This window comes from Mastomys coucha, unplaced genomic scaffold (assembly GCF_008632895.1).
Source record: "Mastomys coucha isolate ucsf_1 unplaced genomic scaffold, UCSF_Mcou_1 pScaffold22, whole genome shotgun sequence".
Classification (NCBI taxonomy): Eukaryota; Metazoa; Chordata; class Mammalia; order Rodentia; family Muridae; genus Mastomys; species Mastomys coucha.
The window spans coordinates 259,927,353-259,945,822 of record NW_022196905.1 but is presented as its reverse complement, the minus strand read 5'-3'; the positions used below and the strand labels follow the sequence as shown (position 1 = coordinate 259,945,822).

General features: G+C 49.4%; 1 long non-coding RNA gene across 1 annotated transcript; it reads right to left on the bottom strand.

Moving 5' to 3' along the window:
- Positions 1-748: 748 nt before the first annotated feature.
- On the bottom strand, positions 749-1,944 carry LOC116068149. Its single transcript, XR_004109457.1, has 2 exons — positions 1,864-1,944; positions 749-1,463 (listed from the first exon to the last, which is right to left on the bottom strand). It is a non-coding gene; the product is annotated as an uncharacterized LOC116068149 (long non-coding RNA).
- Positions 1,945-18,470: the final 16,526 nt, after the last annotated feature.

The window sequence follows — 18,470 nt, the reverse complement described above, 5'->3', positions numbered from 1 at the left end:
AGGGAAGGGAGAGAGGGAGAGAGAGGGGGAGAGAGGGGAGAGAGGGGGAGAGAGGGAGAGAGAGGGGGAGAGAGGAGGAGAGAGGGAGAGAGAGGAGGAGAAGGGGAGAGAGAAAGTCTGTTCGCCACCTTCTGACATAATCCTGTCCCACTGGATTCTTGTCACCTAAAGCTCTCTGTTCCAATCCAGCCATCCACATTGTTTTCTGTTCCTCCAACATGGAAGGTTTTGCCAAAGCCTCTTGCTTCCTGAGCAGAGCAAGCGAGAAGAGGTCAGCACCCAGGGAGCCTCAGTGTCCCAGGTCATCCCCAGTGGTGTTCATTCCTCCCATAACAGACACACGCATGCCCATGACCAGAGAGGCAGCCCTCTCCCTAGCCAGTTTGAGCCAGTCACTATGGCCTCCGTGCAGGAGCATAGCAGTGTAAACGGCAGGGTCTCCACACATTCCAGGCCTTGTTGAGGACTTGAGAGCCAAGCAGACCCCCTTCAGGGTCCCACTGGGCTGGGGCCCTGTGAGCTTTTATTGGTGCTGACTGTACATGCTGACCCATGTGACTGCCCCAGCCTCCCTGCAGGTCGGGTGCTGGCTGCCCCCCAACAGTTACACCTTATAAACCACCAGCGTGACCGGCCTGGGGTGCCTCTGGAGGTGCCTCACGGTGCCTGGTAACAGAGAGTAAACAACTGGGCGATGTTTCCTCGCACAGCTTCAGCCTGCCTTCAGTCTCCGAAGAAATAAAACAACTTACTTAATGGTGCCCTTTAATCTTCTGCACCGGTGCCCTTTTTTACAAGGTGTTAGACAGAGTCCGTGTAAAGCTGAGCCCCGCAATGGGGTCAGTGTTTCCTGACAGGTGCTGGGAAGGTTGGGACAGGGTGGGGGAAGGGAGGGGCACCCCACCACACCCCCACCCGCACAGAAGCACACATTTGCTTCCAACACTGCTCCCATTTACAAGGTGGTGGCGGTGCCTGGCCAGCTGCTAGAACCCGGTGGGGACCTACACCCTATGTCCCCTACCCTCGCCCTGCCCCAGCTCCTGTGAAAAAATCCAGCTCACAGGACAGGGGGATAGTTCATCTACTCGCTCACGGCAGCTCTCCTGGTTGCTCACGGGTCCTCCTCTTCTCTGTTTCCTCTTCCTGTTCTTTCGCTCTCTTCTGGCTCCCGTTCGTTCTCTCTCTCCCTCCTGCTTTTAAATTTTTTTCTTCCTCATCATCCTCTTCCTTTTCTGCCTCCTCGGTCCCCCTGGCTTCCTGCCATCCACAGGCAGAGTGGTCTCACAAGCCACCCCGCTATTCTCTGGCCAGGAATGACAGGGAAAGACTCCTGCCTCAGCACCACGAGAGCTCTCGGAGAAGGATTCTGATTGGCTCACGCGGTCTTTCCTGAGAGTAGAGGCATGCGCAGATGCCTCTTATATCACAGCGGCAAACGCTCACTAGAAGGTAGTGCTTGACTGTGGAGAGAGGTGGCTTGTATCAGAGGTTAGAGAGTAGAAGAAAGGCAATATACTAAGGGACTGGAGGGAGCCCAAGAACGGGTACCAACACCAGACCTCCAGGGCTCCTGGGAGCAGGAGACCCACGGCATCGTGTTTGGTAGCTCTTGTGTGGGTGAAGTAGCCGCAATTGTTACACTTCTCTCTGCCTCCTTGACCCGGTTACTGCCCAGTCCCCCCTCCTCCTAGCCCAAAGGACCTTTCAAGTGTAGGGTCTGGATTATTACTGGTGAGAAGACCCAGGTCTTTAGGACCCATTGCTAGCCGTGTGTTTGTCACAGGGTCACATGGGTGAGTCCCATCACTGCCCGTTGTGCCTACATGGGCCCTTATCTGATTGTGTGCCCAATCTATTCACCTTGATCTGCACCCCTCAGATCTCAAAAGGTGGTGGTGCAGTGGTTCCGCCCTGTCGGCTTGATTAGTGTTCAAATTTGTCTGTTGCTGTGGTAACCACAATGACCAAAGACAACTTATAGGAAGAAAGGGTCTGTTTCAGCTTACACTTCCGGGTCATTGAGGGAAGTTAGGGCAGGAACTGAAGCAGAGGCCACAGAGGAACACTGCTTACTGGCTAGCTCAGCTAGCTTAAAAAAAAAAATAGAAAAAAACATTAAAAAAGATTTATTTATTTATTTATTTATACATATGAGTACTTTATTTGCATATACAAAGCACGACAGAAGAGGCCATCACATCCCATTATAGATGGTTGTGACCCACCACGTGGATACTGGGCATTAAACATGGAACCTCTGGAAGAGTAGACAGTACTCTTAGCTGCTGAACCAGGTCGCCCGCTCCTCAGCTAGCTTTCCTATACAGCCCAGACCTACTTGCCCAGGAATGGTACTACTGAGAGTGGTTGGGCCCTCACATATCAATTATCAATCAAGGTTATTCTTCAGGGACACAGCCACAGGCCAATCTGATGGAGGCAGCTCTTCCATTAAGATTCTCTCAAGAGCCTCTAGGCTGTCTCATGATGATGAAGTGGAAGCTTGAGGGGTCTTTCGAAAGTCAGTTGTGTTGGATGGTGTTTTGTTGGGGCAAACGGGTGAAGGAGTGTGTTCCTGAGGTGGACATAGGTGTGAAATGCTAAGGCAGACTCATGAAGGAACATTTAGCTGAAGCAGACATAGGAGAGAGGACGTTCTGCTAAAGCAAGCATGTGAAAGGACATGTGACGAAGGAGTCTTCACTCACGACACACACTCATGTATTGGTCTGCCTTACATTGTGTCATTGAGCTGCGTTAGTTGGGACTCCATAGAGAGAAACACACCAAAAAACTTCTGGTGGTGTGCTGTGGCTCCTTGCTGCTTGCTCAGACTTGGGCTGATTGGCAGAGTGATGTTAGCTGAGATGGATGCAGGTGCTGAGGCAAGAGCCGTGAAGGACACGGGATGTTTGGAGGGTATATAAATAGGACTCAACAGACAGTGACTGGGGCTGAGCTAGGCTTGTTTATAGAGCTAGCTGTGCAACGTTTGTGGGTCTCAAGTCTTCACTGATCTTGGCTTTACTGAGAGAGGCAGAGCTGAGAGTTTTCCTGGCATCTCTCTTGCTGGCTCGAGCAGAGGCTGAGGCCTGGCTGTCTCTGCTAGGTAGCACCGTCACTGTTGATTCAGTTTGCTATCTGACTCTACCAAACTGGACTGCTGGTATATCCGGGAGGTGATTATGAGTGGATTGAGCTGCCACTGCTGACCTATGAGTTGAATTGCTGATGTCCAGACAACACAGACCAGAGTTGCTCCAAAGAACCATTTCTAAATGGTCCACTCCCCGCAACCCCAGTATCGTTTCTTTCCCCTACCTCTGGTGGGCTAAAAGGTAGGTTAAAGCATTTAAGAACCATCATTAAAAATAGGTGTTGAGCCGGGCGGTGGTAGTGCACACCTTTAATCCCAGGGCTTCAGAAGCAGAGGCAGGCAGATTTCTGAGTTCAAGGCCAGCCTGGTCTACAGAGTGAGTTCCAGGACAGCCAGGACAACACAAAGAAACCCTGTCTTGAAAAACCAAAAACAAACAAACAAACAAACAAATAAATAAATAAAAAATAGGCGTTGAAATTAAAATTACGTGCTGATGATAAAAACTAATCTTTGAACTGGGTTTAGTGTCACCATGGAGTGTGTGTACCCTCACTGTGTCTGTGAGGATGGAGCCAGAGGTTTAACTGAGGAGGGAGGACTCACCCTAAACATGGGCAGTGCTGTGCTGAGGGTGGGCTCCTGCACTGCACAGAGAGGAACATGAGCTGAGCACCAGTATTCATCTCCCTCTGCTTCCTGACTGCAGACTCAAGGGGACCAGCCGCCTCCCGCTCCCACCGCATTATGTCTTCCCTGCCATGATAGAGTGCACCTGAAGAAACTCCCTTGCTTTATTGGATCTTTTGTCCCAACAATCAGGAAAGAGGCTAAGACAGGCCAGAGGGTAGAAACATTTTTGTGTAAATTTGACATAGAGGAGCTGAGTGACAGAAGCTTGGCCTGAATATTTGGTTATCTTTGCTAGATACAGATAGCCACTCTGTTGCCTAGGAGCTCTGAGCTGCACATGACTCCAGACGTTTCAGCAAGGGCTGGCCAGTGGTACTCAATCTCCTTGGTAGTATTGGAATCCTTGAATAGGGTAAAAATGGATGGTTTTCTGGGGCTGCTGTGACAAGCAGGGCAGGCAGGGCCACCCTGGACCATTAGCCCTGAACCTTCATGCTGTAAGTTGGCAGATTGTGTGTAGCAGCTCTCAGACACTTGGGCTTTCCATAGATACATAATACAGATGGGACAGCTTTGGGGGGGGGGGGACATCGTGCACAGGGAGTAAACTGCCCATAGTCACAAAGTGAGGGAGTCCTGTCAGCAGTCTGGCTGACTGTTAGATAAAGTATTGGGTTCTCCACCCACTCTCTGCAAGGTTGAGGGAGAGAACTGACTCTAGAAAATTGGCCTTTGACCCCCTCCCCCACAGGCCATGGTACACAAATACATACCTATTCACCCATCCACCCTCATGCACACACTGGATAGTAACTAAATAGTAACCAAACCAAGGCCAAGCACATGATGTAGCCTTTATTTGAATTCTGGTAGAAGCAAACTGTTACAAAATAATTTACAGTATAACGAGGGATTGTAAATCGGGACAGCCACTTGATACTTTCTGCCTCTGGGACATGGTGTGCGTTTTGGGTGTGCTGAGGGGTAGGGGCTAGGAGGGTGGGATGGAGATGCAGCAAATTTGGCTGTGAGCCCACAGTTTCTAAAGTTGGGGATGGGAACCCTGGGGTTCCTCTCTGTTGTGGCGAACATTTGACTTTTTCCATAACATGAAGCAGGGAAAGGACACGTTTATTCGCCCCAAGCATGCCGCTCTTGGAAACAATTCAAGCGATAGAAAAGCGAGGCTGAGCGGCAAGGCTGTTCTCAGAAACGACTGGTGAAGAGTTTGATGTCGCTGTGTCCAGAACTTCTAATGTCTGTATAAACAATCCTGTGTATTTATGCTTTCTTACACAAATGGGATTATATGAGGCTCGAGGGTCTGCAGCCTGCTCTCTCCACTCACACACCGCGGCCCATTCTTCGTGTCAGAGCTTCTGCCTTCCTTTTCAACTTCGTGGTGTTCTTTGTGTGGCTGTGCTGTAACCCACTGAACCGTTCCCTTTGAGTAAACTCCTGGGTCTTTACTGATGCACGTGTGGCTTGCTTTAGTGAGTATCATTGAACATGTGTGAATATGTTCCTAGGAACTTGGCTGCATCAGAAGGCCTCCTGCCAAGTGTCCTGGAAATCCACAGTCCTCTTGAAGGTGGTGAGGCAGGCTAGCTTCTGGCCCATAATGCAAAAACTCTTGCTGATGGGCTGGGGCATAGCTTGGTCGGTAAAGTGCTTGCCTCGGATGCATGAGGAGTCATGAGTTTGATCTAAAGCCATGTATAAAAGCTGGGATCTTTTAATCCCAATACTGGGGAGACAAAGACAGGGGGATCCCTTGGGCTCACTGGCCTATCAGGTAAGCTCCTAGCTAGAAGAGCACCTACTGTGCTCTGCCCATGGATTAACTGAACACCCAATGCACCCTGCTCACAGATTAAATGAACACCTACTGCACTCTGCCCATGGTAATCGACATAGTCCTGGGACTGTTCTTAGAAACTCCACTGTACTGGAGCTATCCCCTTAGCTGCTGGGTCACAATGACATTGTGAAGGGACCTTCCTCCATCCAGGCAGGAAACATTTGCAAACAAGTACAGCTAGAGAGTAGTACTCAGGCAGCCACAGAGTGTGCCCCGTGTCATCTCCTGTCCCAACACTTGTGTGAGGCTTCCTTTTCCACACCCAAGCTCATACCCATCTCCTGAGCCTGGGATGGACCTGTGGCTGTCTAAACAACATAAGCAAAGGAAACGGCGTTGGTGTTCTCCTGAGGTCATGCAAGTGTCATGTATTCAACCCAGGCTGCCTGTCAGAGGGGCAAGCCATGTAGAATAGCTCTGGAGAGAGAGAGGGATAGGAATAGGGAGGGTGTGTGTGTGTGTGTGTGTGTGTGTGTGTGTGTGTGTGTGTGAGAGAGAGAGAGAGAGAGAGAGAGAGAGCAACATGCAGACTGAGTGCTGTTGGCCAATGGGAACATGAGCTACAGCAGAAGATGTTCTAAGCTGTCGGGTGTGGGGACGGTTTGGCACATGGCAATGGAGAAAGCTGCCTGACACATATTTCCTCATTCCACACTGACCAGCCGGTGGACATCACTCCTTTCACACCCCAGAACGTTAAGAAATCAAACCAGTTCCCTAACAGATGTTAGAGCCCAGCCCAGCTGGTCCTCTGACCCCCCAAGCATCCTAAAGCCCTCGCTCTCAGACCAGCAGCCTCTGTGGGTCTCCACTCATGTCCTGCTATTTCTACCCTGCCTTCTTCACCCTGCCATGGCCTCACATTTAGAGTCTAATGTACCACATCTGTCATGTACAGGTATGGCCTCTGCCAGCTGCACCTCGTTTTGTGAGTCCTGTCACAGCTGGGTCCTGGAACCCACCAATAGGGCTGCTGGGGATGGCCCTCAGCTCAGCAGAGTGGAGAGTAAGCTGCAGGCCCAGTTCCCACAAGCCACACTTCACGCTTATTCTCCACACTGGGAAACTGAGTTGTGAACTGTGTAAGCGTGGGTTCTTGTTAGCTGTGATAAACTGGGAAACATACCCTTTTTTTTCCTCTCCTGAACTGGAGACTATTTTCTCATGCTTTTTCCCTTGTCATAAACCCTTCCTAGCGACATTACTTAATTACTGGAATAACAATAGACCATCGTGTTGAATTCATCCCCAGGGGCTTTACCTCCTTCATTCCTGCTAGGTAGTTAGTTGTATACCTCCCACCACCTGAACAAAGAAGGGGGCTCATATTCACTCTGTTGGCCTTTCCACTCCTGCTCTTAACACTTCTGCCAGGAACTGCCCCCCCCCGTCCCCACCCCCTGGAAGTACTCCCAGCTCACTTTCCAGTGTCTCCTCTCGGGTAGCCTATATTCCTGTTTCTAAGGCAGTCTGTTGTGAAGGCGTGACCTTTCTCATCACATCACCCTGCCCTCAGAGGTGCTCAGTGCTGAGACCTCCACCCAGTGAGTCATATGAACAGCTTCATTCAGAAATTAGTACAATGGGCTGGACAACACAAGGAGGACTCGATGGCTCAGCAGTTAAAAGCTCTGGCTGCTCTTCCGGAAGGCCCAGGTTGGATTCCGAGCATCCACCTGGTGGCTTACAACTGTCTGTACCTCCGATTCCAGAGTATCTGACACCTCTTCTGGCCTCTGCAGGCCTGTGGTCCACCAATATGAATGCAGGCGAGATGCCCTCTAGACTACTAAAGCACCTCCATTGTTATTTTGGTACAGTAATGCACCTCTATTCTCACTTTGACACACTAATGCACTTCTATTATTACTTTGACATACTAATGCGCCACTATTCTCACTTTGACACAGTAATGTGCCTCAATTGTTACTCTGACACACTAATGCACCGCTATTGTTACTTTGACACACTAATGCAGCTCTGTTGTTACTCTGTCACACTAATGCACCTCTATTCTCACTTTGACACACTAATGCACCTCTTTTGTTACTTTGACACACTACTGAACTTGTATTGTTACTTTGATACTAGGGCCCATGCTAGCAGCTTCAAACACAGCATCCTTTAGTTTTCTTTCTGGAAAACACTCTGTGAGGAAAATGAAACATTTTTTACTTGGTCCGGAAAAATCAGGGCCTCATACTGTAAACTGGGAGAGGATAGGATGGTTGTGTCCACACAAAAGGAACCTCTGTCCTGGCAGCTGTGCCTGTCCCTCAGTCACCTCCTGATGGTGTCTTCTGGGGGAGCCCGTGCTGGCCCAGCCCTGCAGCCATTTCCTGAGCTTGCTGACAGAGCTGGCTGCACAGGGCTTGCGCACATTCCAGGGAGTCTCGCCGGCAAGGCCCTTGCTCCAGGCCCAATTTCAACAAACACAGACAGACCACCACAATCCAGCTCTCGACGTGGGGCTGGCACCGCAGGCCTTGGCGGTGGGAACATAGATCACTGTGGCCAGGGCAGCAGATGTGGGCCTCTCGGGCCTGCCAGCCCCTTGAGTGGGGGGCCTGTCAGAGACTGCAGGTCCGGGGGCTCCAGTGAGCTCCAGGGTATAGGGAGCAGAGGCTGGGCCTCCTCCTTGCTGGGGTGAAGTTGAGCTGCCGGGAGCTCATCAGAACATCCAAAGGCACTCCATGATCTCTGTGGCTTTGGCCCAAAAGCAACCTCCAGACAGATGGGAATCTGCGTTTTCGGACGAACATGAAGAATTCTTTGAAGACTACTCATCTTCCTGTCCTGTTTGGAAAAGTTGCCGGCCGAGGAAAAAGGAAACCGCCTGTCCCGTTAGGGTCCCAGGTCTGGGGTTACAAGGATGGAATTTGGAACTTTCTTGGAGAGTTTACAAGAATTCAACCTGTTTAGAGAAGGGCTCTGAGGAGCCCAGGGCTGCATGTTAGGGAAGCGCTCACCTTCCAGGGACACACAGGAAGCCTCCGAGCTTCAGAAGGATGGATGGATGTGGATCGTTCTTTGGGGTGAAACTCTATGTCGATCATTTAGATTTCCTGCACACCCTTTTAGTGACCCTGCCCCTCTGCCACCACTGTCCTCACAACTGAATAGAGTCAGTCGCCCCCTTTTCCCTTCTCCCATCTGCGGTTTGCTTGAGTATAATAGGGACGCACGACAGTGTACACAGCAGAGCTCCTGTCAGGCCTGTGGTGGAATGTCCTGTCTCTCAGTTCTGAGCTGCTCTGGAATGGGAAGCTGGGTCTCTCATCTTCTAGCTCCTGACTTTGACACTGATGTGGGCCTCTCGCTGGTCCTCTTCTGTTATACCAAGAGAGCAGAGTTTTGGGGCATTAGTGGTATTTTAAGGATACTGATGATAGAATGAATAGCTGACTTAAGTAAGGCATTGAAAACACTTTTAAAGTAAGTATACAATGTAATACATTTTTTTCCATTTTCTTTTTTGGTGTGTGATGTGTATGTACATGTGCATACATACTCGAGTGAGCACGCGCGTGCACACATACACACACATACACAACAAAGATTGTTTTCATTACATGGGGTATGTAAGGCCACATGCAGGTGTGGTTGACACACTTTGAGCACATTCCTCCTTGCCCCTTTCTTCCCTTCCCTTGGTGACATCCAAGATTCTGTTGTTTCGAGATGTACACTATTGTAATTTGTTGGTTTCCCTCTCACCACTGTCATGAGCTCCTTTCCAGCTTGCCCTCCTCTCCCTCCCCAGAGACCTCCTCGAGCATCTGCTTTCCTGAAAACAACAGCATTTCATTGGTTTTAGTCACCATCTGCGTGTCACCAGCAATTAGCAGGAACCTTGGATCCCCAGGTTCTCATTGGGATGGCCCGGTTTTCAGCCCTTTGCTGCTGGCGTTGACTTCGGAGTAAGATGGAACTGGTGCTTAGGTGGACTGTCCCTGTCCAGGCTCCAACATGGTCTCCTCTCATGATATTTGGAAAAAGGAAGGTAGGGACATGCAGAGAAATGTGAGGACTTGAGTCAGTTAACTGCCTGTTGCTGGCTTCAAACAAACAAACAAACAAACAAACAAACAAACAAACCCGACAGTGCTATCAGAGTGCTTGATCCACAGCTCCTAGAACAGAAGGAAGAGGGTGCATAGTGGTGTGTTTGTTCCAGGTTCCAGGCTCCCCACCAGCCTTTGAGGGAGAAGAGGCCTGTGTCTGAGGATCCTTGCACTCAACAGAAGCACAGCTGCCTCCCCTCTCCACCCAGAGTGACAGAGAACAGCATGTCCACTGCACTGGAGTCACGGGCTTTGCAGAGACAGATGCTCAGCAGTCGCAGGAGCATCTGGGCTCAGCCCAGGCTTAAGCAGCTGGAGCCCTCCTTAGCTGTGAAGCAGCTTTGTGGCCTGGTGATGCACTCCTCCAAGTCCCAGCATCAAAATGACATTATGACAAGACCTCAGTTCAAACGGGCGTCTGCTGGAGCATTCGGCTTTGGGTGGACTCTAGGTTTATGTTTCCTTTGAGACAGGGTCTCATGTAGCCCATGCTAGCCTTTATGTTGCCAAGGATGACCAGTAGCTCCTGACCTTTCTGCCTTTACCTCCTGAGTGCTTGGCTTATAGGCGAGCTGCACCATACCTGTTTTGTGCTGTGCCGGGGCTGGAACCTTCAGACATACATACTGGGTCAGCAGTCTGCCAACCGAGCCACACCCCTAGCCCTGTTTCTTGAGATAGACTTACGATGTAGCTCAGATTGGTTTTGAACTTAAGGCTGTCTTCCTGCTTTGGGCTCCTGAGTGCCTCTGGGGTTGCTGGCATGGGGTACTGTGTGTGGATTAAGGGCATCAGTGCAAGGGGCTGCCTGAGGACCAGGTGGCTCTTTGTGAGTGGCTGCCTGTCCACAAGGTGACAAGGAGTTGAAGCCTCTGCTTGGGGATTTCCCGAGGGGACGAGGCTGGGGCGTCTGAATGATGTTCAAGCCCATGATGAGGAAGCCAGGCAGGGAGGCTCCTGGGTGGAGTGGGGGAAGGAAGATGGGAGTCACTGGAGGCAGAAAAACCAGAGAGGTGGGTGGAGTTGTAAGTGGTTCCTGCAAACATTCCCAGCATCTCATGTAACAGTGATATCACCAGGTGTGACTTCAGGGAATGTGCTCCTAGCGTCCTGCTGCGGCACACTGACCAGCTGAGGATGGGTGGTAGGTAGGGCTCCTGTGTATAGTTGCTCGGGTTGTACACTGCACAACTCTGATGGCTCCATTCACATCACGGAGTAATAGGAATAAACTCTTATCTCAGCATGAGCTCGCCCCAGAGGTCTCGTCTGGGACACGTGCTTCGGTTGGGGCCATAGTCTAATGGGGGAAATTTCAACCAAGTACAACCTGAACAGTAGAGGCTCTCATACAGGCCAGGGCATGATGGTGAAGACCTGAGAGCTAACTGGAGTGTGCAGGCACACACTTGTAATCCCAGACTGTCGAGGTTGAGGCAGGAAGAGAGTTCAAGGCTGGCTTGGGGTGCATAGCAAGATTCACACCTCATCTACCTTCTTCTAGGCTCTGTGCTGCTTTGCCCCGCCGCCCCCCCCCCCCATCCTGGGTTCAGATTCGACCCTTTTTAACTATTGGCTGTGTATATTCAGGTGACCTGCTTAACCTCTCTGTGCTTTAGTGCTGGGGGACTGCTGGGACAGGAACATTCCAAAGGACCAGATTCCCTTAAGGTTAAAGAGGCTCGAGCCCCTGCATAGCTCTCTGAGCACTGGATGCTTGGTCTGGGGTGGGGTGGGATGGGAAGGTTGGGGAGGTTCTATGGTTGGGGCTTCATTAGGATTTTACACACGGCATCACAATTATTAAGTATTTGAAGATAGCGCTACGGAGAAATGCAGGGTAAGCAGTGAGACGCCCTCCCGCGTGCTGGGCTGGGCAGCCTGTGCATTTGAGTTTCAGCTGAGTTTATCTTTTTTTTTTTTTTTTTAATATCCAAAGACCTGCAGAAATCGGCTACAGGGTGGGAAGTTAGCCAAACCAGGCTCCGCTCCGCGTGGGCGCATGTGAGGGCTGCCAGGGCTGCTGGGATTTGATCCCCATTGAAACACAGTCACTTTCCACCTGTGAAAACAGTTTTCCAGGGAACCGAGGAGGAGGGAGGGAAGGGCCTTCCCTTTCCACCAGGCTCACTCCCGTGCTTTTTATAATGAACACCTTGAAAAGCTTTTAATGTGCTTGTTTGTGTTTTTAAACGTATAAAATGTTTTCCCTGGCGTTTCCCATCAGTGCATGTCGAAATGAGCCACACGAGATCTAAAACTCAGGGTCTTGCGGGCATTGAACGAGCCCTTGGAACTACTGGGTCTCCATCAGCCCCCGTGAAGAACTGTGTTGAGGAATGTGCTTGGCTCCAGGTACAGGGGACTGACAGTATGAGCCTGGCAGGAGGCAGGAGGCGGGACAGGGGGCAGGACAGGGGATACACGCATGGCCCCACTGGCATTGAACAAGGAGGTTTTAGCTGTGGGAAAGGCACCAGGTTTTGCGGTCTTTCAGCTTCTCATCTGCAAAATAATAACAGTGATTTTGCCTATAGCCCCAAAGGTCTCATGGGGATAAAGTGGAGAATGGGTAAAATTAAATGTGCTGGGCATTGTCCACAGCAGTGATTTCTAGACAAGATGACAATGACTGTGGTGGTGGTGGTGGTGGTGGTGGTGGTGGTGGTGCTGCTGCTGTGGGTGATCTTGGTAACAATGATAAATATCCCTTAATTGTTTGGAGACTATGGGGTGACTGTTTTTTTTTCTAGGGCAATTTAAAGGAACTCCATCACTCTCAGGCCTTTGCATGTTTACATTGATCTACTGCTGAAAAGTCACTCATGGAGGCAGCCTTGTCCCCTGTTTGACATCCTTACATTTGTCAACTTTTATGATTTGTTTGTTTGTCTCTCATTTAAGAGCCTTTAAGATTAGAGAGTCTTTTCCTTCTTTCTTTCTCTCTCTCTCTTTCTTTCTTTCTTTTTTAAAGATTTATTTACTGTATATATATGAGTACACTGTAGCTGTCGTCAGACACACCAGAAAAGGGTATCAGATTCCATTAGAGATGGTTGTGAGCCACCAAGTGGATGCTGGGAATTGAATTCAGGACCTCTGGAAGAGCAGTCAGTGCTCTTAACCATGGAGCAATCTCTCCAGACCCTAGAGAGTCTTTTCTATTTAAAAACATCTATCTATCTATCTATCTATCTATCTATCTATCTATCATCTATCTTCTATCTATTGAGTGTGCATGGATGTGCATTGTTTGCACACATGTCTGTATACTACATGTGTGCCTAGTATCTGAGGAAATTATAAGAGGGCATCAGATTCCCTGGGACTGGAGTTACAGATGGTTGTGAGCTGCCACGTGGGTGCTCACAATTGAATTGAACTTGGGTCCTCTGGAAGAGAAGTCAATTGTTTTAAACACTAAATTATCTCTCCATCCTTAGAAAGTCTTTTCACGAGTATGTCATTCATTTTCTACCATCTACCCACAATCTACCCACCCACCCATCCATCATTCATCTATCTATCCATCATCCATCCATTCATCATTCATCTATCATCCATCCATCATCCATCTATCCACCCATCATCCATCCATCTATCCATCATCCATCCATCTATCATCTATCCATCCATCATCCATCTATCTATCCATCATCCATCTATCCATCATCCATCCATCTATCATCTATCCATCCATTATCCATCATCCATCCATCTATCCATCATCCATCCATCATCTATCCATCTATCATCCATCCATCATCCATTATCCATCATCCATCCATCCATCCATCCATCCATCATCCATCTACCTATCCATCCACCCATCCATCCATCCATCTATCCATCCATTCACCCATCATCTGTCCATTCATCATCCATCCACCCACGTATCCCAAGCTGCTCTTGAATTAGTGAAGCTCCTTTAGCTTGAATAGTCATGATTTTATTTGATTTTGCATACATTTTAGGATTTAATCATTAAAGGCCATAGCTGTCTCAATCTGTTTTAGTCTGTAGGAATGTTCTGGGGCACACCAGAACTACATATTTTACCTTATGTCTCTAATTCCCCTGCACATTTTCTGGCTCCTTGTTTCTATGACATATTTTGTAGGACTCTTTAGCTCAGTCTTCTAATTCACTGATTTTCTCCTTTGCTGAGTCTAATCTACCAACTGAACAAGGAAGACACACATGGGGTGGTGGGGTGGTGATCTAGTGGAACAATTCCATTGAGGAACAGAACTTGGAGTCAGACATGACCAGGAAGCAGGAGGAAGCCATGCCCATTTTTCAGCATCCTGGAGCAGTGAGGTTGAGCTGCTTTCAGTCACCCAGATGTGCAAGAGCTGAGCCCACTTCATAAGAGCTAAAAGCCAGCTGTCCCTGATACTTCCCAGGGTTGTATAATATATGCAAAAGTTTATTTTTTTCATTTATAGCCCTTTGGAATTTTTAAATAAGAAATTTAAAAAAAGCAATGGCTCAGGACACATGTGTGCTTGAGCAGATGTTTCTGAGATGTTCTGGGACACAGGTTTGTGCTCAACACGTTTTTTGCCTCAGAACTCAGGAAGTGCACCTCAGTGCTAGAGAGGCAGAGGGCTCTTAACATTGTAGTAAGCTGGCATTTGCTAGAACCTGAGTCCTTTTCTTCATTTGGAAATGGATCATAAACTTTGAAAGTATGAAACATGAGTGTGTTTTTCTGTTTTGAGATAGGGTTTCATGTATCCAGGCTGGCCTTGAACTTGCCATTTAGACAGGGATGACCTCAAAACCTTGGTTCTCCTGGTGACCATCTTTACTCTGGATATGGAGGCATTTTACCAAGTAGAAAGTGTTTGTCCCTGGAAGCTTTCCCTCCTCAAGAGCTGGCATTTGTCCTGGGTCTTCCTCCCAGGAGGCCATCTCCTACCGCGAATGCCAGAGAATTTGAAATCCGTTCAAATGTTTTCTTTACACCTTGTGAGTTTCGTGTTGGCTCTTGGCACGTGATAGCTGGCATGATCCATATGCCTTCCTCATGGGGGCTGCTAGACTTACATGGAAAGCGTGTGTAGAATCTCCAAGTGGTGCCTGGTGGGGTTGAGGCAAGCATCTACGGATTAGAGATGGAGTTCTTCAACCATGCTGAGCAGATGACAATGCCTGCCACTTTCAAAGTGCACCCTTGTCCCTTCTATGTGCTGCCTGCTGAGTATTTGACACAAACCTGCTGTGTGGCAAGGATAGGGGGTTTGAGGGGCCCAATGTGAAGGGACTCCTGGTTTTGGTTTTTGTACTTGAGAGAGCCTCTTTCAGTAGCTCAGGCTGGCGTTGATCTCATGGTGAGCCTCCTGCTTTAGCCTCCTGGCTTCTGGGATTACTGGTATGAACTATGAGGCCTGACTAAAGATATGCACTTATTTATTTGATTATTATATATTAATTATACACAGTAATGGGTTTTATTGTGACATTTGATCACCTTCCCTCCCGCTGCCTTCTTTTGTCCTTTCCTACCCTGACAGAGCTCTTCTTGACTAGTCTCCCTAGAAGGGACTTAGGTCTCTAAAGATGTCATTGTCGTCGTCATCGTCGTCTTCGTCGTCATCGTCGTCATCATCATCATCATCATCACTGTGTATGGGTCCCCGTGTGCATGATGCATGTGGAGGTCAGAGAACAACTTTGTGTGGAGTTTGTTTTCTCTTTTTATTTTTCCTTGGGCTCCAGGGATCAAACCTGGGTCACCAGGGTTGTACAGTGAGCACCTTTATTTCTTGAGCCATCTCTCCAGGCCTGGGAGGGACTTTCTCATGGCCATAGAATGTAGAAGTGGCAGAGATGGGAGTGGTTTCTTTGGGTTTTAACCCTAAGTCCATCTTCTATTTAGAGTACTATGTTGGTTAGATCTGGGTTTTGCTTTCACATAGTCAACAACCAACCAACCACCCATCCAACCAACTATTCAACCAACCAACTAACCAACCAACAAACCTAGTAACCCACTAATGAACCACCCACCAAACCAATCCAACTAATCAACCACCTACCCACCCAACCAACCAACTATTCATCTAACCAATCAACTGATCAACTAACCAACCAACTAGTGAACCACCCAACCAACAAATCCAACTAATCAACAAACCAACCAGCCAACTAACCAACCAAACTAACAAACAAACAAACCAACCAATCAACTAGCCAAGCATCCACCCACCTGCTAACAGCCCACAACCAACCTGTAAGCTATAGCTGTCTTAACCAAATAAGCAGTGATTAGTCAGATGGTCAACCAAGTAGTTAGTCATCATCAGCTACCAGCCAGTCAGTTTGGGGTTTCTGTCAGTCTGCTGGGCATACATACATATACCACATAGATACTATAGCTGTCCCTCCCTTCCTCTCTCCTTCACATCTTTCTTCTTTTTTATTTTTATTTTTCCCCCTTCCCTTTCTCCCTCTTGCTCTGGTCCCGCTTGCTCTGGCCCATAGGTTCTTTATATGTCTCTCATTACAGATGGTTGTGAGCCACCATGTGGTTGCTGGGATTTGAACTTATGACCTCTGGAAGAGCAGTCAGTGCTCTTAACAGCTGAGCCATCTCACCAGGCCCCCTCTTTCTTCTTAACAGCACAAGTCATGCTGATATGCAGCAGGATTCATGTGTTATGAACACAGGGGCCTTAGTCAGTGGGATTCAGGGGTCAGCTCCATCTCTGGTACCCTGTGAAGACAAGATGGGATTGTGCCCTTGTGTGGAGCTGGTCCCTCCCTCTGTCAAGAGCAAATGGGCTTACACTCCTGAAGACAGCTCCCTAGGCTCTGTCTTAGGTAAGGTTTGCCATGTGGAGGGTGGCACTGCACAGGGTCAGGGGTCTGAGGTCAGCTTAGCCACTAACACCTTGGGTGGCCTGGGTTTGCCTCCCTCATCTCACCCCCTCATTTTATGGACAAGGCCTCAGAGGCCTGGAGACCCGAGCTCGCCCCTCTCCGAAGCTCCTTCCAGCTTTGGCATTTCCAGCCTCCTCTGGCTCCTCGTTAAGGGCGACTTTTCATTTTCCAGTTGGCGTTCCAGCTTCCCTCTCGGGAGCCTCGACCTTCTGGCAGCAAACCGGTGATGTGGATGTCTTGGCACGGCTCCAGGGAGTTCACCATCTCGTGGATGGGGCACAGGGCCAGGCACAGCCACTGACCCATGAACCCTGTGGACATACGTGGCTACGGCCACGCTGCTGGGAAGCCACTGTAGTGCCTGTGTCTGGTACAGGCCCCTTACTCCACAGTCTGCTCGGAAATTGGGTAAGTGTTTTCTTACCCAAACTTGAGTAACCGCTGTCCAAATGTATGGTTGGAAAGTCTTGGCACTCGGCACAGACCACACAGTGACTTGTCTCTGAAACCCAACGCCCCAGGCTTACTGGGTTTTACCTACACCAGGCTGCCGCAGCTCAGCACGTGGACCTGGAGGGGATGCTCCATGCGGTGCTGAGGGTTCCTCAGTCCCAGGAAGGCTGGAGGTGCCCTCACTGCTCAGTGTTGACAAGGTCTGGGCCCTGGGTCCGAGCTGGCAGGAGGCCCAGAGTGTGGGCAGCTCCTGAGCCTCTCTAGCCTTCGAGGCTGGACGCGCGGGTTGCACATTTTCCGTGGGAGCTGGAGCCAGCGAGGATTATGGCCCAGGCCCGGCGCGTCCTGTACTACATTCCGGGAGGCTGTTGAGCATCCAGCAGCCCGTTTTTAATCAGCTCTTTCACCCGCACAGCCAAGAAAAAGCTGTAAAGTCAGAGGCAGCATTGGCATCTGCTCTGGAGCAGAACAGAGCCGACATTGTCCTCGCTCGCAGCTCGCAGGCCTGCCTCATGCTGACCCCACAAATGGTTCTAATCAGTCCCTGGGACCTCCACACAGCTTCTGACCTTCCCTCACTGTGTTTTAGGGGCAGCAACCCTCAGATAGGAGTGTCATCTCCTGTCCCTCCTGCTTAACCTGCTGCAGAGGGGAATTCAGTGGTGCCTATGTGCGAATGCTCTGTAACCTTCCAATGTGGTCTGTTTTCTGGCCGAAAGGTCCTACGGAGAAGCTGCAGGGGACATGACACTGGAGTTCTGAGTGTCTATGGTACACTTGTCAAAATTCAATGTAGGTTGTTGAGGGCCTGTAAGATATACTCCTCACCTCTTAGCTGGCCCTGCCTGTTCACAGGCTGCACCCACCTTCATGCCTTGGTCTGCAGGCCACTCCTGTCTGAGTGACAGTGACTGTGTCTGTTGTGGACATCTGACCCTTCCTTCTCATTGGCAGTCTTTGGGCTCTTGCTTCAGGGACGGGTGCTGAGCCTAAGGCCTTTCCTACTGGACTCTCAGTGAGGGGCCTCTGGAAGGAAGGAAGGAGAACCCTTGAAAGCTTGAATGGAAAGAGATGAACTTCAAGTTCAAAGTGGAGGGCTCTGCTCCCACACCTCCAGTGTCTACAAAGAAAAGCATCACTCCATGACATGCCCTAGGGACAAAGCTTCCTTCCTAAGGACTTACTTTTCTTGTTGACAAAAAAACGGTCTGAAGAAGTTTCCTGTGGCAGGACTGGTGGCTCCTTGCTGGAGGTGAAAGGGCAGGAGAAACGTGGTCTTCTCCTCTGTTTCTAGACTTTGTTTATTTCCGTTGGAGAAGGATACACACATGTACACATACAAACATGCCCACACACATGAATATATGTGAACGCACATGGATACAGGTGTACGTACAAGCATATGCTCACACACATGTATACATGAACACACACATATACATATTCATGCTCATGCACCAGCTTGCTCACA